This window comes from Tyto alba, unplaced genomic scaffold (genome assembly GCF_018691265.1).
Source record: "Tyto alba isolate M040663 unplaced genomic scaffold, T.alba_DEE_v4.0 Super-Scaffold_2, whole genome shotgun sequence".
NCBI lineage: Eukaryota > Metazoa > Chordata > Aves > Strigiformes > Tytonidae > Tyto > Tyto alba.
The window spans coordinates 67,974,544-67,996,879 of record NW_024881282.1 but is presented as its reverse complement, the minus strand read 5'-3'; the positions used below and the strand labels follow the sequence as shown (position 1 = coordinate 67,996,879).

The following is a 22,336-nucleotide window of genomic DNA, read 5'->3' as shown; positions in this document are numbered from 1 at the left end:
AACATGTTCTTTAAGACTGTATACATTTATCTCTTCCCAGGGAAAAGCTGTTTGAGGGAACCTGCACCCTCAACCTGGTGGAGGATGAACATGGATACCCAGCAAAATCATGAGATAAGGGACATTGGAGAAGAGATGGGTGAGATATTTAGACCACAGTTGCATGATACAGCCTAACTAGAGAGTGTAGGCTTGGACTGGGACTGAGGGAAGTCGTAGGAGAGGAGTTGTAAGTAAAGCAGCCAACCCAAGAGACAGACAAAAATTTTAGACTTTAGGACAAAGGGAAAGGGCAGATTTCTTTCTATGTCTTACTGACAAAGGGAAAGACAGATCTGATGCAACTTAAGCATATAAAAGAAAAGGAAATACAGAAGTAAAAGGAAGTTCAAAAGGATGTGAAAGATTATGATACTGTCAACAACAGCCAAGAAGGAAGGAGGTGGAGGTAGTCAACAAGGAAAGACGACTTCATCCTGCTGAGGAGTTCCCTTTATACATCCATGTTGCCTCTCTCCTTTAGAGCATTTTTGCAAGCATTGCTGAACAGTGATTTAGGCATGTCTTGCACAGTTGGTTTACATCTTAACTTTGCAGACACAAAAACTGAAGTGCATGAAAATTAGTATTTGGCTCAGCCTGGAAAAGGAATTGAATGCTGTCAGCCCTGATTGTTGTGTCCAGACAGTTATACACCTAGTAATAAAGGTATGTCCTCTGCTAACAACATCAGAAATGTATTTATTGGGAAAACAGGTTCAACTATAACCCAGGAACTGGCAGAGAGTCATCGGACTACTTATATGTCAGTTCTCACATGGGTACGTCAGGCATTTCAGTCTGTAGATAGTAACCAGCTGTGACAGAGAATGATGCTACCAAACCATACTCAATTTTCTATGTTATAAAACAGGAAGTCTTTTTCATAAGAGGCTTGGGATTTGAGCCAGAAATCTCACTCGCTGTCTCCCTTTTTATTCAGACTGAGTCATCAGATTTTCCAGGTTTCTCCACTCAAAAGGCACGCTGCTTTGGCTAGGTTTAGATGGACACAGGTGGTACCATCTGCTGCAAGGCTTCCTGGTTTTGTTTGATTTTGTTTTTTCCTTTTACCTCCTGCTCATAGCACAACAGCTCTTTTTCAGTATCTTACACTGGAACATCACAAGGAACCAGTCTTTCGTGGTATGGGTTTGGCCAGTGGGCCAGTCAAAATAGACCACTTGAACTAAATGAACTAAAATATATGTTGCTATCACAGGTCCTCTGACAGCTAGAGGCTCTTGCAGACTAACCTGAAAAGTACTTAGATGTCACAGGGAGTTGTTCTTTAAAGCTGACAGAAACCATGAGCAGAAACAGAGCAAGTGTGTAGGGGGATGCTCACCCAAGCTAACTTCAGTCTAAGAAGGTTGATCTTCCTATTTCTTCTCTCTCCACTGGCTTGACAGAGAGAGCCCTGCCATGGATCACCTTCTGGAGGAGAAATCAATCTTTCCTGAGCTGTTTTTCAGATAATCCTCCTTCTTTCCTCCATAACCCAGAGGACAGCAGGGAGATTACTGCCATTAGACTACATTTAGCTCTTATGCTGTCTCACCCCAATCTGAACACGCTTACCTGCTCTCACCTTTCATATGACACAGTTTCTGCCTTTCAAATCAAAACAGTCCTTTAGGACGAAAGGACCAAGACCACCATGGATGCGTCATGCAGTTAAGACCACCAGGACAGAACAATAACCCAGCAGAGACAGGACAACTGTAAACAGCTTCCTCATCCTGCAAGCGCCCTCTCCCTCATCAGGCAGCTGCGCCTCTGTATTTAGTGTGAATGTTTCAGATACCAAAAATTCAAAAAAAAAGATAAACTCAGACTGATTGTTTGTGTCTGAGTGCAAAGTTTTGCAAGTGGATAACACGCTGCCCTGGCACTGTGGCTGCCAGGGGGATCGTGGCTTCCGAAAGCTGCCATAACTATGAGTAAGAACATATTGAGTGCTTTTTTTGGTGTGTTTGCTTCTAGAGCTAAAAACAGGTCATAAACCACATTTCTTTGAGGGACGCTTTTGTTTGTTTGTTAGAAAGGGCAGGCACTGGGTCAAGGATAGAAAGTTGTACTATCCGGTTCCCAGACACAGACATTATTCCCCTGAGCCTTCAGCTATATGTAACATATGGAGCAGATACTTTTCATATAGGCTTTTATATGCCCGTGGAACTTTTATCTGGCTGCTGAGCTAACAAGCACAGTGCACTTGATAGGACGGAGAGCATAAGATAACACTACATACTGCTTTTTTGAGCTCAACTTTGAAAACGGATCTTCACATTTCAGTGCTGGGAAGGCTACGTTACAACACTGAGATCGTGTCCATATGGAAGCAGGATATAGGATTTACTATTAAAAACTTTAGGGTGATATCAAATGACAGCTTAAGACTCTAAGTACTGCAGTGTATTTACATCTCTAATTAACTCTGGATCACACTACTACACTCCAATATCTGGCCAGCGCTGTATGTTCCTTCACCTTCAGCTCTCCAGCTTATGTTGCTCTTGGTCATCGCCATTCTGCTCTCTCCACCTCCTTGACCTCAGAGACACCCACTCTACTTCTAGCACGTGAACTTCAGTTTTATTACTGACTTCCTTTCTGTCTCCTCTGCTTGGCTACCTTGTATCCTCATTGTCTTGAAGCTGCTTAACTTAGCTCTACCTTCAACATACTTAAATCTGATACTGCTCAAACTATTTTTTAATTTTTTTTTTTGCTTTGGTTTCCAGTCAGTCCCACATCCTTTTGACCTCAACTTTATGCACTGTGAAAAGCCCTTGACAAACCTTGTGCAAAAATTAACAGAATATTAAAATAGTAATGGAAGTGTTTAATACTGCCTGATATATCTCAAAAGAACAACTGCTTTCACTCAGAACTTTCATTTTGCTATTGTAGTTTGCTGGGCAAAAAATAAAAAAAAAATAATAATAAAAAAAAAGGAAAAAAACACACATGCTGGTGTTCTCTGTTCTTAAAATTTAAAAGTCTCAGAACAAAATCTGAGTTTTACAGATACACTATAAAAACGAAGACCAGCATAATCCAAAACTGAAACCCAATAATTGGTGCTCCATTAGCCTTTTTGAGTAACCTTCACTTTAGTCTAAGGAGACTAAATACCTTATCTCTTTATAGACATTTTCCAGAGGGATTTCTAAAGTACAGAATTAAACACACTAATCATAAAGTACTTCTTTCTCTGCTGTCCCTTCAGATCAGTCTAGAAATCGTACCTGCTCTTTCAACATTATTTCACTGCAAAGATCGAACAGCAAGAATGCTACCCTGTGAACTGCCAACAGGTTGAGATCCAGCATCTCACATATTAGGGCAAGAACTGGAGCAAGCATGAGTGGAGGAGTAGTGAGTAGCACTTTTTCCAGCCTCTTCGGATTGTCATTTATCAAACCTTACCATTAATATTGGACAAAATTGTTTCCTGACTTGTCACTCACACCAAGTAACAGGGTCCTCTCTGACCAGCAAGGTGCTGAGCCAGCACCCAATGCTGATCCACACTTGCCAAACTGCCTGGCCATTCAGCATAAGGATTTAATCCAATGCAAAGCAACAGAGAAGCAACCCAAGTTTCTCAAAAGCTATTTGAGAAACTCTTAAACCTCACTTCCTCATCTTCCAACACCATATCTAGCTTGGTAATTTTACAAGGGTAAGGATACCAAGAAATCATATCCATAAGTTTTAAGCCTTTGTTGAAAAAGCTATTTTAGAAAGATACTCAACTGCAAGGCATAAACATGATGCCTGATAGTAAGCTGTAATACAGAATTTTACTGGCACACAATTGGGATGCCCAGTGTAACTCATGGGGTTTTTGGTTGCAAATTAACACCATTGTCCTAAACTCACACCATAAAAGCCATGCTACACAGCAATTTTAACTAATGCTAAATAGCATTAGTGAATGCTAAAATAGCAAATAAGAGAGGCAGACTTTTACCACAGTCACGGTTGTGCATTTTTTCATCATGAAAATGAAACTTTACGAATCAGATGTAAAAATGAACTCCAGGTTGTCTTTAGTTTAAGGATACCTACAGTGACCCTGGCTAATCTATGTGACAAGCTCACTACCATATGCAAGTCAGAGAAGATCAGAGTTTTCATATGTTAGGTGAATCAGTACATGTTAGAGATATCTCCGAATATTTATTTTTCCTCTCCAACTTCAGTTCCAGGGAGCTACAGTGATAAATTCAAAATCATAAACAGTACAGTCTATGCCCATGAGTTTTCAAATGCCATTTGGCAAATTGCTTCAAAATGAATCTTGTGAGAAGTAACTTCTATCACAGTATAGGAGGTTTACACGTGCTGATGTAGGTATCTCATCAAACCTGGTAATTTCTCTGTATTCAGTAGAGCCAGAGGAAGAAGGTAGGCTCTTCCAGAACGCAATGGAAACTACGTTTCTTTCTCTTACTGTTGACTAGAGAGGCATCCCAGTTGCTCATGTTAGGAGTCCGATTTGTTAAAGTGAATATCCTCATTACGTAATGGAATAGTATCTTAATTTTGTGCCCTCTGGCTGAAAAAGATCACAAGTTAGTGAAAAACTCATTAGTGTCTTTGCTCTGAATAAGCATAGATAGTAAAGAATCTTTCTTTAGTAGCCTAGCAGAGTCTTTTCAGTCCTTAAGATGACCATATGCAGACTTTCAACAGCCGTCTCAGTAGCCTTTTCATCAAGCACTTTGCTTTCTCCACATCTGTCAGGACACCACAGTGGACTTCTCAGAAAGTTGTCAGGGCAGATCTTTCATTTTTAACTCACACACCTTCCTGAGGAATAAAAGCTGCCTGCAAACAGGAACCCAGTCTCTGACTATTAAGTAAACACTTGCCATTTACATTCTAGCTGAAGGTTAATCATCAAGTAGTTTACAAAACACATGCTACTTTGGAGACCAAAGGTGAACAAGGCCAGAATCGCTGTCCTGAACACACATTTGTGCGATAATGCGTTCATATAGGAAAAGGTTACAAGGTCAACCAACACGTTCTTATGCAAAGCCAGAAACTACTCACACTTCCACTTCTATGAGCCTGTGAATTTATCTAGCCTTGCTCGGTTAAAATACACTTATATGTATCTACCTTTGAAGAGCACTCCATGCTCAAGGTCCCAAACAGACACGCTTTTATTGTCCAAGGGGCAGAGCGTAAAATAAATTCAAACGCTCTTTGTGCTTACTGTTACTCTCTTGGCTGGTTTTAGATAGCACTTTTTCAGCATGTGAGGACACCAAATTCTTCTCTGAATCCTCCCCCCTTGCTCTGACAGCAAACAGGGCCAAGGCCAGCTGCCATGACACACTGCCACCATCCAAGGGGTCTCGCAGTAATGCAAAATGCTCCCCATGTCACGAGCATCAGCTAGCGCAGGTGACAGGAGAAAGACTCTAGCTATACCGCAGAACAAAGTTTACTTGTAGTTTTCCAGAAATTCAACATAATACTGGCACAGCCAAATTTTTAAATTACCCAAAATTCAAAATTACCCAAAGCTCACAAGTTCAGTTTTCTTTCACTTTCCTATTCCTTCAAAGCCCTAAAGTGATATTGCTGTTTCACTCTGTTCTCAGATAATACTTTTTTGATTTTTCTCCTTTGGCTTCTGAGGACCAGGGAATAGAAGATGCATTGAAAGAGGTATACTAGAAAATGAAAAAGACTGCCATCTATGTTTGTGCTGACTGTAAAAACCAGTCTAAACAGAGATCAGTTAGACTAGTTTGCATTCAGCAGCAGTTTTCAAAGTACTGAAGTATCTCAGTCATTTAAAAATACCAGTAAGTACTTCACTGACAAGAATTATTAGGAATCTCATGTTACTCTGGAGATGTGCAGACTTACAGGTAGCTCTGCTCTCACCATAAAATATTCTACAGCTGCTGCTTTGGCTTAAAACAATCCCAGCAACACCAACCACCCCCCCTTCACAAAACACAGCTGTTAACTACTAACTGAAGAACACAAAAATTCACCAAAATTGTCCTATGACCATTACTGTTCAATCAAGGTAAATTGTGCAACATCCAAGGACACTGTTTCAGAGGCTCCCACCTCAAAAAAGAAAATCAGAAGCTGCTATATTACATTCCCCCTTTCATCTTCATGTCACTGAAGGCATTCCACAGGCAGTTTTATTTCTGAGAGCACTGATTTTCAATCGATCTGCTCTGGCCTGGATTTGAAATAGGATACTACATGAAATTGGATCCTGGGAGCCTCAAACATGCCCAGACTTGCACAGGAGGTTAAACAAAAAGAAGGAGTTTTTTTTTAAACACAGGGTGCTAGTAAAACTGATTTTAAAGTGCCCTCCATTTCTCTCAACTGGAAGTAATATATTACCTCTATAAAGTCTTTTATATCAAGCTCTTGAAATTCTTTATTATTTATACAATGCCATTGGTGCACACCTCGCCTTAGAAATATGCATTTTAACAGTCAACCAAAGCGATCCAAACCACCAAGGTAATTAAGACTGCTTTAAAATTGGCTTTACTACCTTTCCCCTTATATCTGCCAGCTACGGCCCAGTACTGCAGTCTCTCCATCACACAGTCAGTGGGAGGACTCGCACAAGAATTTGAAGGTTTACTCCCTAAATTACAAAATGCAGCCTGCATTATTGGAAAAAGGAGCAGGCATGACAGTGGGAGTGCGAAAAAGGAGAGGAAAAAATGCTAAGTGTAGGAAAGTAAAAAGGAAAAAGATTGTTAAATGGGGAATGAAGCATGGATGAGAGAATAAATGACATAAGGAGACAGCATCAAAGGATGGTGTTGAAAACAAGAGGAAAAGCATAAAAAGATGGAGAAGTTATCCTGAACCCTGTAGGGCTTTAAATGCATTTGCAAGACATTGAACAGAGAAGAAAGTGCGGGAGGAACAGTTAGAGATAGCAAATTGGACTGGAGAGCTGAGAGCTTTATTTTTAATTTTTATTTAAAAAGTAAGAATCACCCAAGGTTCAAGGTTTTTACTCCTTTTTCATCACCATTGGGATGCCAATTCCTCTGGAGCAAAGGATGAGACGCTGTGAAAGACTCCTGGCATGGCAAGCAAGACAAATCTCGACAGAGCCCAGACTGAAGGATCAGTGAAGTTTTGAGTGCTTCTTTTGACTGCGACTGATTTTTCCCAGGATAGCCCATTGCACTGCAAATTTTATTTCTTCTGTTTGTTTCTAAAAGTGCAAGAAGGAATCATTGCAAAGCCCAGTTTGAAGCTTGAGTGAAATTTCGTCTTTCCTACTGAGAAATGTGTAAAAATCAGAACCTTCTTCTTAATACAACACTTCAGAAAGCATCACAGCAATCCAAGTTTAAGCAGGGATGTCTCATTTGTCCATCAAAACCAAGGAATGAGGCAACTCTTCCTAATTATCAGCAATATAAGAACACTGGCCTCTTCATCAGGCAGAAGGACTCTTCTCGTCTTCAGTCCTTCTCAGGGAATCAGTCCCCCTGACTTGTCCTTGCTTCCTCCATGAGCTGTCTTCCTAATCTGGAATCCTTCAGAGCTGGGAACTGGACCCCCTGCCTTGATTCCCATCATCTGTGCCGATTTATGTTAGTGAGCCAGGCCAGCTGGCTGCCTGCACATCTAAGGACCCCATACACTCTGATACTGTGTCCTTTTTTTTTTTTTTTAAAAAAAAAACCCAAACAAAAAAACAAACCTAAAAAAGCACAACAGTTTTGCAGAGCTTTGCCTGTCTGGTTAAAATTTGCTCCCTGCCCTGTAAACTTAACTTACCTGCTGCTCCTGAGCACAGATACTTTCCTGGGTGTAGCTGCCCTTCTGGTGGGCGAACCCCTCTTCTGCAAATAATTCAAAGGTATTTCTAGGTTGGGGGGAAGGGTGCAGGCTTATTGGTTTTACTTTACTAGGAAAGATATACATGTTGTTTTTTTCTTTTTAAAAAAGGAAACCATTCCAAACTGCGATAGGAGCTGGGCTTCAGCTGATACTGCCCTATCTTGTAGAGCAAGTCACAACAGGTTCTGTAATCACAGGTTCTGCACACACTGATTTTATGCCCCCTCCATGGGACCTTAGCTCACCCAGTGCTCCCAAGCAGAGGACGCCCGTGTTCACAGCTGCTGCCATTGACAGGGAACAGCTGGGCAGAAATCCAGCTGATCCAAAGGTCCAACCAACTTCAGTCTTTCCCTGGCTAGCAACCTGCTTTTTTTTTTTTAAATGAAACTTCTTTCTTTCATGTTTACATGGGGCATAAGCTACGGGAAAAAGTGCCTGTTGTTCATTTCAAGCACTTTATTTTCCGACAGTGGAGGAAACAGTCTTTGGATCCACACGAAGGGAAAGGCAATATTTATAAAGGAAGTTCCCACACTTCCTCTTCAAACAAATCACTCCTGGCTGGTTTTGCAATTACAGCCCTACCGTAAAGAGGAGGGGGTGGTGGTATAAAAAAAAACATTGAGCATATTATTTCCTTTTAAAGCCACTTGCCGCTGAAAAGGCAGCTTCCAGAGAGGAAAGAGTTAAGCACTTGGGACAAACTGTCAAGTTTTCAGTAACTAATTTACTCTTCCTGTAGGCCTGGAGGAAATCCACAGCCGCCACAAATATTCCTTACTTGTTTCAATACTACTCTTTGTGGAATGGATTTTAATGGCCAAGCAATGCGATCCAAACCACAGATGTAATTAAAGCTGCTGAAACTGGCTCCGCGAAAGGCTGGGAAGCACCCCGTGCCCTGTCTGGGGGTGGCTGCCACGGCGCAGGCCGGCAGTGACACTGGGAGGCCTCGGCCTCATCCTCACCGCAACACGCCATGTTTCTGCTGACGGGAGGGACCCGACTGCTGGGAGGGTTTTAAAGGGTGGAGATGTGTGGCAGGAGATGGACAGAGAGCCACCAGCTCCCTGCAGCCGGCCCTGGCAGCTCTGTGCTGCCGGAGACCTGTGCAAGCCAGCGCAGGGCCTCTGCGGAGGGATGCTGCTCCCGTCTGGAGGAGCATTTGCTCTCGCCCTGTTTCCATCCCACGAACTGCTCCCTGGGTCATAAATCTCTGGCACAGCAAGCCCGCTTGTTTGTAAAGCTACAGTGATAAAAACCTTTCTCGTCCATGGGAAAACTGTATTTGACAAGCAGTACTTCCCTCCACACACGGTGGTTAAAGTCTACAACACTGGCATAGGGAGCAGAGAGGCTTTTCTGAGAATTCACGGTAAATCAGCCTCCTATTTGAACTGACATACCTTAATTTCTTCTGTGGTGAGCCTGACTGAAAGATTGGTAGTCCCCCATTAGATCCATACCCAGAAAAGGAAGAATAAAGTTTTCCCGAAACTCTTATTCAAAGCATGAGAGGATGGAAAATAAGATCAGCATACCTTGCTGAAAATAGTTCTTGAGATAAAGATGTGATTGCTTTGGCACTAACTTCTTCCTCCTCCTTCCCTCCCCTCCTCAGCCATGCTGAGGTGTGAAAGGTTTAGGAAACTCCCTGTCCTTACTCCACATTTTTTTTCGTGTCTAATTTAAGACACGATTAGATTAGATTAGAACACAATTGGATTTGGACTTGATTAACCTTTCATCCAAAGAAAATCCTGCACCTTTGAGTTACTAATTTCATTTGATAACAGCTGCAGAAAACTAACTCCAGATTTTTGATGTTAAATCATTGCCAAATTCTGCTTTCAAGTGCCAGCTGCCCAGAATAAGGCTAAAGAACTTCCCAAAACAATTATATTTAAATTATTCATTAAAACGATTTGGAATATTATGATTAAAATCAATTAGTTTATGCAAAGAGATCTACAAACCCAAAACATAGTTACAGCAAAAGAAATTCATCGGCTGATGAATAATTAATACAGCTCTTCATTTGTTTCACCTCGTGCGCCAAGTAGCACAAAAGAAAAATCAATACGAGTGGATCGCAGAGCTAACAGAGATCATTACACATTTATAATCACTAAACTGTTTAAGTGGAAAGTTTGCAGGGGAAAAAAAAAAAAAAAACCAAACCTGCAATATTAGGTTCAGAACAAACTAAACCCCACAATTTTGTCCATCTGGATGAAACAACAGAAGAAAAAAAGAGAAAAGCAGAGCTGTCTCTTTCTGGCACTTCCAGCCCCGTGCCCCGGGCTGCATCAAGACAAGTGTAGTCAGCAGGCTGACGGAGGGGATTCTCCCCATCTACTCTGCTCTCTTGAGACCTGACCTGCAGTGCTGTGTCCAGCTCTGGGGACCCCAACATAAGGAGGACATGCACCTGGCTTGGGTGAGTCCAGAGGAGGCCATGAAGATGATCAGGGGGCTGGAGCACCTCCCCTGTGAGGACAGGCTAAGAGAGTTGGGGTTGTTCAGCCTGGAGAAGAGAAGGCTCCAGGGAGACCTTATAGCAGCCTGCCAGTATGTAAAGGTCGCCTACAGGAAAGGTGGAGGGGGAACTTTTGACAAGGGTGCGTAGTGATAGGACGATGAGTAATGGCTTTAAACTGAAAGAAGGTAGATCTAGATTAGACGTAAGGAAGGAATTCTTCACTGTGAGGGTGGTGAGGCGCTGGCACAGGTTGCCCAGAGCAGCTGTGTCTGCCCCCTCCCTGGAAGGGTTCAAGGCCAGGTTGGACGGGGCTTTGAGCAACCTGGTCTAGTGGAAGGTGTCCCTGCCCATGGCAGGGGGGTTGGAACTAGATGATCTTTAAGATCCCTTCCAACCCAAGCCATTCTATGATTAGGCTTGTTTGCTGTAGGTAAGCAGCAAGTTCTGATGGTTTAAGAAGTGAAGTGCTTCTCTGAAAATTCTGTCTTCAAACTGGTGACTAAGATTCATGAAAGCACCTGGCCTGATTGCCCTCCCGTTTCTGGAAACAAAACACCACTAGGCCAACTACCTCCACACACTTACCATTAAGATATGTGCTTTTATATCCATGCAGACAGTTTTTCCTCTCAGCCACCAAAAGAAGCATTTTTCTAGCCTGACATGCTACAGGTCCCTTGGCAAAGCATATTTCTTCTTTAAAAAACACTGGGTTTTGGTAAACAATGCACAGATTTCCTGGGGATTACCAGAACTACATACCTCTTGTTAAACAGTGCTCCAGTGACATAAGATGATGTCAATGGAAGAACAGTGTAAATCATTCATTGCAGCACAACTGAAAATTTAGCATGTGTTAATTTATAACATCCCTCAACTCAATTATTTGGGTTGAAGTGGGTGGGAATCAGTGGGGTAAAACACAAGGAAACAGTCATTGTCATGTCCCTGGTCTGAGGCTACACCGCTTTCATCCTACTTAACCATTCCTCTCCAACTAAACCTTTATAGCATTTCAAAGGAAAAGTTGGATTTGTACATGTTTGGTTTTATTTTCAAAAGGACTCAGATATGTCCCCAAAGAAACTTCAGGGATTAAAAAAGTACTTGTGGTCAGAGAACATTCATTGCCTTTTATAGGTTGAATTACAGTACAGAAGTTAAAAAATAAGGTAGGTGTTTTATCAAAGATTCCTGCATGCTCTGTTACCAGCTCCTCTGCATTTTCGCACTGTGAAAACACTGACTTTGCAACACATTTCTGCTCCAAATGGAAGGCTCACCTGCCTTCCTCAATACATAATACACCTTTTATTTCCCTCATTACATTACTCTCACTGCCCTTTTTTGGGTGCTTTCCCCATAGCCTTCCCTATGTCTCATCTGCTGAAAACAGAGAGCGCAGCCAGTAACATTAGACTTGAACTTTCTACCTCCTGACATTAGTGAACTCAAAAAACTAGACAAAACAAGCTGTCCCATTTCTAGACATTGTCTGTGCACTGATCTCAGAATCTAAGCCCTTGCTGGTCACGAATGATAAATGCTGCGACTTCCTCCATGATAAACGATGCAACATGGATGAAGTACAGCCATGAAACTCATCTTCATTTCTGAGGGCAAATGTGGCCCTGCATGGAGTCCCAGAAGAAGAGCACCATTTGCCTAGTACTGTTTGATGGCTAATCACCCTTGATTCTCAGCTAATGCTAAAGCAGTTACGTGGTTTACAGAAGCGGTTTGTTGCTGCTAACCTGGGAGTATCTGCCCCATGCCACAGGGCACAGTGTGGACAGCCTTAGAGAAACAGGGCTCCCATTCACACTTGGTGTGAGCAGACAGACCCATCCTATCCTGAGGTACCTTCATATACCCATCCTGCTTCATACGACAGCAAGGCAGGGTGGCCGGTTCCCGAGACCAGTCACTCACCAGTGGCTGAGAACAGGCTTATGTTCTGCACCTTTTTATAAATAGGAAATGACATTTGTACAGGTCCAGCCTCCTGGATAGCTTCATTTATTTCATTGAGAATGTGAAATACACACAGTCTTGCCAGACACACCATTTGCAGCGCTGGGATAAAATCCTGATCTCTTTTCAAATAAGAGGTAAAATCCTGAGATGCACACGGTTTCACTCCTTGGATATTCACATTAATTTCTCTCTTTACATAAAGGGACCATCATTGTCTCATAGGAATTCACTTTTCAGGGTGGGAAGTACCTCTTAGGGTACTGGAAATGAAGGATTTTCCATTCTGGGAATGACTTGCCTTCCTTACAGAACCTCTGCTTGCTGGGTCTAAACAGACTTTTGTGCTCTTCCCAATTCTGTTCCTTCCAGCAACATGCACTGCCACCAACCCGTTAGCACATACTTTTCATTATCTTTTGAACAGATGGAAGTTTTGGGATGAATTATACTCGGTTTCACAGTCAGCCCAATCCCAGGCACAGTGTTATCACCACAGACAAAGGAGCCCACAGATCTGCTTCATATGCCTGTAAAGGTTTGCTCTGCCTTTGCACTGATAAACTACTTAATGGGCAGCAACGTGGCTTAAATATTCCCCAAACAGTGCAGACTTTAAAAGGCAGCAGTAGCTCACTGTAAGGGAAAAACGATCTTTTGACTGAGAAATGCCCTCTACTCCACTGCATTTGGGTCTCAGTGGCTGCAGAGCTGCATGTAGGAAGTGTGAATTGAAAGGGATTCCAGAAAGGCAATGCTGTGGTCTTACTGGCATGAAACCTATTACTTTCATAGCCTATGTTGAAAAAACACTTGACATATTATGGTCTGGAACATGCCTGTATAGCCTATGGTCATAAACTGGCCAATTTTGATTGTTGGGTGTAGGCAGTAACCAAGTAACTAGAAACAAGTAGTCTTGCCTCTAAATACGGAGTGTTATAGTGCAATGAGATCGTGGGTGAATGTGACAATTTTTCCCCCTCTGTAAAGAAGTTGCAGTTTTTCTCAGTACTTCCTCCCTGTAGGAATAGTGTGCTAAGATAGTGCTGGCGATACAGCCTTGAGCCATAGGACACACAGCAGCACCCCATGGCAAAGCCGTCTCTAATTGGCACGCCTATCTGCCGATCTCACCTCTGAACTCGCGGAACAAAAGAAAGCATTAATCCACATCTTCTAGAATTCAATAGTCATTTAAGCAGAAGGTCAGGTACCTAATGGGCTGTCAAGTTCAGGCTGTCTATCCGCCCGTCTTCCTGGCTCCCCAAGTTCCCAGGCCTTGACTGACGGTCCTCGGCAGCTGGGTACTTTGTTTTCCTGCCAAAGCACTATGAAGGATTGAGCACAGGCGACTGCTTTGCAAATTTAAGTTGGGATGACATGTTCTGGCTTCATTGAAGGAGAGAAGAAAAAAAAGCAGCCATGAAAAGGTACACAGCAAGGCCTGAGAAATATATTAAGATGCTGTTTGTCCTGTATCACTGGCACACTTTAACAGAACATAAGTACACTTTCAGATGTCTGCATTGTGTCTTTTGAGCCGAACCTTACTATGATTGCAGTAGTTTTAGGATACCTCATAGCAAGGATAATTGTGTGTAAATGCCACGTAGCACAGAGAAAGGAAGTGTACGTGGTTGTACACATTTCCCAGATCTTTTTCAGTTCCACAGGATACAGGGTGAGTTTGAAAACTACAGACTGGAATGCAGAAACATTGCTATGGCTCCCAGAAATTTCCAGGAGGTTCACAATGAGGAGGGAGCCCTTTCCAGATTCGTTGGGACACGGCCTGCTACGCATACTTGCTTTTGAACACTCTCGTAAAACAGAAACATTTTTTTCCAAACAGATCACAGGTCACATAAGCTTCCCAAGGGATATATTGGTTACAGATGTTTTCATGTAATAAAATATTCCACTCAACTGCAGTATTTCTAACTGATAATGCTAAAACTAAATTACCCTTGTCTAATGGTTATGTCCCCAATGTACTCCTTACTATGGTAAACACTGGCTCATTTGTTACTGTTTAGCCAACATAATATTTAATTTTTTATAAGAGCATGCCACAAAAACAATATATTTCAAGTTTGCAAGGACTGCAATGTGTTTGAAATTTTCCAGAATACACACTTAAAATTCACTTTTTGCATATTTGTAGAATAAATTATACCTTTAACTTTCAGCATTATCCTATCAATTTGCATTTAAAAGTTATCTCATTTTTAAAACATGAGTAATTTTAATAATTTTCCAATATTTCACTCTTGAAATGGAATTATTTTAAATAAATAAATATATAAATAAATCACTCCCTGATTATCTGAATGGTCCAAGGCTAATAATGAAACATTTAATTTGATTTCCTTCTGGCAGAGTTGTTAGGAAAGGAAAAGTCATTGTGATAGTATCTCTAAAATGATCGAGTAGTTCAAAATAAAAATAAAAAAAATAAAAATGGGGAGAAGGAGATGGTAGTCTGCTTTCAAAATATGCTTACAATATAGCACTAACAAGGATGGCTATGAAAAAGGAAAAAAATAAAACTGAAAAAGGAAACTTGACTACTCTTCTACCATAACAAGAAGCCCTTCTCAAATCAGGGAAGCCTGTGCTGTTATTCTTATACTGTACTATGTCTCTACGAAAACTATCACCTAAGCATTTTTATTTAAAAGATCAGAGCACCAGGCTTGAGACATCCATTCCTCTTTGCTCTCCAAATTGGACCATCAAGATCCTCCCACTTGGATTTCTAATACTACCATCAAGAAAAATGGAACAAAGTGACTCTTGATGTGATATCACTGTTTCGATGTTGCTGCTTCAAGGATAAGGTCAACCCGTTCTAATGATGTTGTAGAAAGACTGGAAACATAGCAGGGGCAGAGCGTTCTCTGAGAAGGGAGACGGAAGTGACTTTAGAACAACTGGTGTTATATCAAAAGTAGAACCTGTCCATTTTTAAGAAAATGTGGAAGCTAGTAGAACTTGGAAGTAGGATATTTAGGTTAGATTAAAAAAAGAAAAAAAGCATTCTTCTCCAAACTTTACAATACCATGATCCAGGTATTCACTACTTTAATGCTAATGATCAGTGTTTAGTAAAATATTGTGTTCTTTCTGAGCTAACTGTAATCACCAACCTTGATAAGCAATTTTTGTAGCTATCAAATTCCAATGTATGCTTGTGCTTGGTAAAGTAAAACAGCATCACTTTGCATTGTGGCAATGTTCAGAAGCATGCTTTAACGACTCACTACTGAGGTAAAAATGGGAGTATTTCCGTTCACCCCTCATTCCAGCTGAAAAGATAATTTAATCTCCAGCAAATCACTCCAGGGAAAAATGTCACTCAGATGGATGGAGATGCTTCCTAAACACAACAGGGCTGAATCTGACCTAAAAGGCTCTATAGAGTTTGGAAGAGCTGGACTTCAATATACCAAGAAAGCTTTACCAGCGGACATTTTTACCATAATCCTGCTAGTCTGCCTATCACTCTACTTATTATCATCATATTTGATTAGCTGTGTATTTTTTTTCTGGGGCTGATGTGGTAATTAAAATTGCCAGCGTGTACAGGAGGCAATAATGGTTCTCTGATGGCTCTGGCATTTGGGAGGGAGGTCATGCAGCACATGAAACGCTACGCAACAGCCCCGTTCTCATGGCTCAAGATAACATCCAGGACAGAAACAAAGCACTGCATTGTGCCTAGTCACTCGCTTTCTGAAAAAAGTACGATCCAGTTTTTCTAAGCAGACGCTCTCACACAAAAAACAGAAGCCCAATCTGCTGATATTTGAAATTTTTAAACTGCTTTAGCAGTTTTTAGGGCGGTATGACTAAGCAGCAGTAAGAGCAGTGGTTGCTGTGCATCAGTGACTTGAAAACACACAACAAGTCTTGCAAACTTGAATGCTCCTTTCCTCTTACTTTAAACAGACTCTTGCACGGTAACCACCAGCAATGTGCAGACATAACTCCATTGAGATCCAGCATATTGGGAAAAGGACTAGTTTTCTGGAATCAAAATCACTGGGACTGAGCAGCAGACCTGAAGTGCCAGCGCTGCCCCTGGGAGCTGTGTTCCTGCTGGTTGGCAGGACGCTGCCCATCGAGCACCGGCTGCCACAAAGCCTTCCCCAACTTCCCCTTTTTCCTCTTTATTTTTGCTGGCTGCCACAAAAACCCTCAGCTAGCTGACATTACTCCCTGGGCAGCAAACCCCTATTTATTTTAGTGCATGCACAATGTGGGTAGCAGCAAAAAGTACAAGCACAACGACCTTGAAGATCATCTATGGGAAGGGGTATAAGCAAAGCAAAACTTGAGACACTCTGTGACTCCTGACACACATATGAACGTACATTTTACAGGGTGAAAAACTATTATTTTGAATTAATTTTTAGTATGTTTTGCAATATCTTTGTCTTGCCCCAGTTGCTTAAGGATAACACTCAGAAAGCATAGCTAACGAAGATGCCCAGTAGTGTCATTTGTCTGTTGCTCATCTGCTTCCCTTCCCTGGCCCCTTTATCTATGCAGTCAATATCATATCCAAAAGCACACACTGGCTTCCCTGAATGTTTTACTTTTCAGATAAATGCCTAATTAACTCACCCTTTATTTTAAACCATCATATGCAGCAAAATGATCCAATTAAAACTGGAATGTCTACTGATTTAAGCCCAAAGGTTCTGTTAAGGCAGGTTTCACAAATCCTAAAAATAGAAATGCATTCATAATTTTTTCCCTCAGTTTAATTAGGCTTTTTTTTTTTTTTTCTCAAATTTAAATATCCCTCTGCAGTATCTTCAACTGCATTGCAGTAGTAGGAACCCCACGCACAACACAAGAACCACAAGATGAAAGATGACTTGCCTTTTTAATTCTTCCACTCAGAGAGGAGTGTAAAGTGGAGGCATGCATCCCACAAACCAGAGGTGTTGCAATTAAATAGGAGAGACTTCAGAAAGATGGGACTCCCAGAACCAAATGAAACTTCTGGTTGATTTGTGTATAGAGAGATCTTGGTCCCTCTCTAATCCATAGTCTTAAGTGATGTGGAAGAAAATAGCATTGTGGCAGTCAAGGTGAAGGTGATATAACTAATGGTATAGCAGCCTGACTAAGGTCAAGTCAGCTCCGAGTGAGCTGAAAAATATGCTCTAAGTGGGTTTTTGAATGACATTACTTATAGCAGTTGCAGAATGCAAGGTCATGCTTCTTCAAATACAGGTTAAACTTGTAAGGTGGTGAACTAATCTGGAAAGCAGTGACTTGAAGTCTGACTTCAGGGCCATGGTGAGCCACAACTAAAACTCTGGCAGTGATGCAGTAGCTAAGACAATTAATGAGATCTTTCAATACATGAGCTAGGGAAGACACAGAGCAGAAAACATCATTGTAGCACTTCAGAGGAACATTATTATGAACAGGCGAAGTTGAGGTTATTCAGGATGATGGGGCAGTAAGGAAAACAATGCTAAGTGGTAGTCATGGACCTGCTGCCTGCTTTGCCTATGCTGGAGCTGAGCTTTCTCCCATTACTGATTGCAGAAGTGGTGATGGGAGGAGAAGGGGGAACCACCTCCTGCCAGCCCTGGCCACACTCTTGCTCTCCCTTCTCTCTTCCACAGTTGGGGTCACAAGCCCAGATCATTAGGATGAACTCATTCTATCCCCAGCCCTGGAGCAGCAAAAATTCAGTTTCTCTTACATTGCTGAGATGCCTGGGACTGGTTCTGGCACTTCATACAGCATTACTGAAATGATTACAAGCATACATGGCCATGTCTGGCATCCATACTGCACAAAAGATGTTGACAAATTGGAGAGGATTCAGGATGGAGCTGCAAGAAGGATTCAGAGTCAGGAAAAGATGCCCTAAAGCAAGAGCCAGAAGTAATTCAGTCTATTTATTTTCACAAAGTTCAGAATGGCTTGATCACAGTCCATAAATACTTATATTAATTAAAGACATTTAATAAAGGGCATAACAAGATACAGAGCTGAAAAAATAGAACTTTGAGGCAAAATTCAGGCTAAAAATAAGGGGGAATTGTTAGAAATGAACATAATTAAGTCACTGGAACCTTTTACATTTGCACACAGTAAATTTGCCATCACCTAAAGTCTTTTAAAAAAAAAAATCGAGATTGGATGTCTTTCTAAAACAATATTATCTAGCTCAAGCAGAACTTGCAGGCTGAGTGAAGTGGTGAATTTGTACAAGTGTATAATACTATAGCTGAACAACCTAGATGATCATAACATTATAAAACTCATGAACATATATTTAATTCTTGAGTAGGCCGACAAAATCCAATTTCTCCTGTACCTGCTTTAAATGAATACACCAGCTTTGCTGAACCCAATCTGAACTTCTAACTTGAGCCTTCTGCTGGAGAAATTCTACATGTCCAATTTCCTTCTCTTTAGACACTGTGAAGAAGCAGCCCAAATACCTGAGACTGAGTGCAAGCGAATGCAGTGGATCTGAAGACAAGACGACGTCTGTAAACTTTCAAGCAGCTCCCCTAATCCAGGAACCTGAAGGCACTGGTGTGCTTCCCAGGGACATCTCCAAGCAACCTTGGATCATTTCAACATGTGGGATTAGATGGAGGGCAGGAATTTACCAGCTAGATCTCCTTGACCCTGGCCAACCTGGTTATACTGAGCAGAACAGTACGGGAAGTATCCTGGCATTTAAACACTTGTTGTCCACCAAACAGGTAAACAATTTTACCAGGAGTGTGCACAGAAGAATTGGGCAAAACAGGATAGCCTGGATATATCCAGGTTTAAGCTAGTTAAATGCTATACCTTTGAAATTCACTGCAAAATTAGCACACACTTTAGTTTAATAAAGATATTAACATCTCAGGAGTGATACTATGTGATGGTAGCATTTCCTAGCAGACCATGAGCTTTAGGAATGAAGCCTTTATGTGGACAGGAGACAGACTCAAAAAAGGCACATTCTCTCCTCTGGTTCAGCTCCTCTGCTGAATTGTTTGCAAATCCCTAGTCCTTTCTTCTCTCTACCACCATAAGAGGCATTTACTGTTTTTATGATCTCAGGATGGAAAAATATTAATCAGAAACAGCAGCAACAATTTATATTTCTTCTCAAATCTGTGTGGCATTAAGTATAATTACATAAATAACTGGAATGGCAGAAACAGACAATTGCTGGCTTTGTATGGGTATTGGAAAAGATTATACGGTTTTTATCATGTCTCTCAAATAATGGGTATCTTCCAAGTCTACTGTCAAGGAAACTGCTTGCTGCTTTAACGCTGATATGAAAATAATCTCGTAAAAGTACTGAGAGGGTCTTTCCACATACATTCCGCCAGGAAAGATAACTTAAATAAACCGTTTAACCTGCTATTGACCTAAAACCTAGTTACATAAATGTTTTTAAAATTACTTATCCATCTTGAGTAGATAAAAGTAATCTAGTGAAGTCAAGGATAACATAGGAAGTCCCTTAATGATGACTGCATTCTCTGCAGCCTCTATTAGCATACAATTTTTCTGCTGGCAAGGCAGATACAAATGAACTGCAAGAACACAGGCGTGAGATAGCTCTTCCTCTTTGTAAAGAACTGGAAAGAGACAGATACACGTAAAGGAAGAGTGAAAACCTGCAAGGAGCTCTTACAAGGGGAGCCTCAACTATTTTTTTCCCCAGTCTTTCCATTATAAACATCGCTATACTTTCTTTTTAAAACCAATAGTAAAAATTACATAAGCCATATAGAAATTGAATATGGAGGATGTGTCTACCAATACCTGAGCTAACATCATCCCAGAATCAATAAAAACAAGTGCATAAAACACTTTCTCCAGATTGCTGAACAAATGCTCAAAACCAACTGAGACAAATTATACCCAAACCAGCGTGGATGCGCTAGAGATATAAAGCGCTACAGGCGTCCCACTGCAATATGGGCAAAGAGGACAGCATGTTTATCTAGTCTACTGAAGGCTATCCCAGGAAAGCAGACAGCGGCTTTATCTACCAAAAGTCACTGATCTTTAACATCCAGGGTTTGTTGGCAGTGCGAGCAACCGCTCTGCTCGGTGGTGTGTAATGAGAAGAGCCTCCCGGGCGTCTCGACTCTCCTCCCCTGCAATCAGGGCGGTGATGCCAGATGCAAGTTTGGAAGTCTTCAGCATTTCGTCTGACAGCATAAATGTTATGTTTTTTCATGAACTGAACCAGTCATCTGCTCCGCTGCATGTTTTCGCCACCTGCTTATATTGGGCACGTAGGATGGGACACTTGTGTTTCAGCGACTGGAGCTGGCACGTATGTAAAGCTTTAACTGCTATAGTATTATCCAAACCTTTGTTGTTTTTGTTTTGTTTTGTTTTGTTTTTTCCAAACAGATCACACTTTCAGCATTCCCCTTCCTCACTTTAAGGAAATGGCACCTTTTCTACAGACACAAACAGCCATGTCATCCACAGCAGCATGTTGGAAACGGTTAGGATGCTGTTAACGTTGTCCATGCAACTCCAAAGGGCTGTAACTGCCCCAGGAGGTATTTCCTGGCCATATACCTGCCCAAATGCTGCAGCACTGAAGACTGAGGCCAATACAATTTTTTCCACACATGCGGATAATTTTCCCTTCTACCTCCCTTAGGATGGTTCTATTTTTTAAAAAAACCACACTCATTAATAAATTCATAATTGCACCAGCCACATATATTTCTGCCTCTTGAAGTGTTAAAAGAAGAAACAAACCAGCTCTTGATACTTCTGTCAATAAAGAGAACATTCAGGATCAAAGGAATAAAAATGCTAATTATGGTGCACTCTGTAACACCTCTCTCCCGAGCCAAGTGCTCTGATTAAGTTAACCATCGTGCTAATTATAATAGCATTTAGCACAGCTGGGGCCAAAGAAAAGCCACCTTCTACCAGAACATGGTTACTGGCTTCAGAACAAGATCACGCATATTTATAACATAATAGAAACGTGCATACAATTCACAGAATAGCCACTGCTAATTTTAAATACTCAAAACCGTGTTCAGATTCTTTTATCATTGAAAAAAAAAATTGTGGACATTTAAAAAAATTGGGGTTTGTTGTTTGTTTTGTGTTTTTGTTTTTTGTCATGAAAAAAATGCTGGAGTCAGAAGCTTATTGCCCAGAAATTAAGTTACTGGCTCCTAAGGGAGCATATAGCAAGATAAAACATCTTTGCAGTTTAAAGGGAAGCCCACTATTCTGCCTTTTCTCAGTCAATACTGCATGCCTGTGAAGTATGCCAGTGATCAGAGAGGAAGGCCACTGTACTCTATATTTTCACTTAAAATGGAATGAAGTAGCATGCAATTACTGGCAAAACCACCTGCCACATTTCAGCAGCACATTTGGATGGAGAATGGGGGGTGATAGTACTGGTGAAAAATGACGGCTGAGTAGGTGTAAGTTAATCCTCCCCACTGATTCCATGGAGGGGAGAAAAATATAATAAATCAATAAATCCCTGCAGCTCAGAAAACTGTATCTTTAGTGGATGCTTACAATCCTTGTTACACATAGCATAATTGGAAGAAAGATTTTTAAATGGTTCTGTAGTTATATCTTCCATTCATCACTTCCCTCCTTGAAGAACTCATCAGCGTTTGCTGGTGGCACCTTCCAGCACACCTGCTTGAAGGATAAGCACTACTTACCACAAAGGAGCTGAAAGGTAAGAAAATTACCTTCACTTCAGTATCACTCCTCAAAATGGCTGTTTTGTACTCACTCAGCCTCCCTGAGACTTTAAGTAGCAGCATATGAGCAGGCTGTTTTTCAACATTGTGCTGGGTTTGTGTGTGGTGGGGTTTTTGGTAGCAGGGGAAGGGGCTACAGCAGTGGCCCCCCGTGAGAAGCTTCTCAAAGCTCTCCCAGCTCTGAGTCTGACCCACCTCTGCATCAATC

The 22,336-nt window shown here is 41.4% G+C and overlaps 1 protein-coding gene across 4 annotated transcripts in view; it reads right to left on the bottom strand.

Annotated features, from left to right (window-relative positions):
• The window catches only part of PLXNB2 (plexin B2), a 265,806-nt gene that overhangs the window by 121,978 nt on the left and 121,492 nt on the right, over positions 1-22,336 (bottom strand). The window contains exon 1 of one of the 4 annotated variants that reach the window (XM_033011457.2): positions 4,419-4,437. The exons of the other annotated variants lie outside the window; for them this stretch is intronic. The gene's annotated coding sequence lies outside the window, so the exon portion shown is untranslated. Of the gene's footprint in view, positions 1-4,418; positions 4,438-22,336 lie in introns of those variants that run through there. 4 annotated transcript variants of the gene reach the window in all.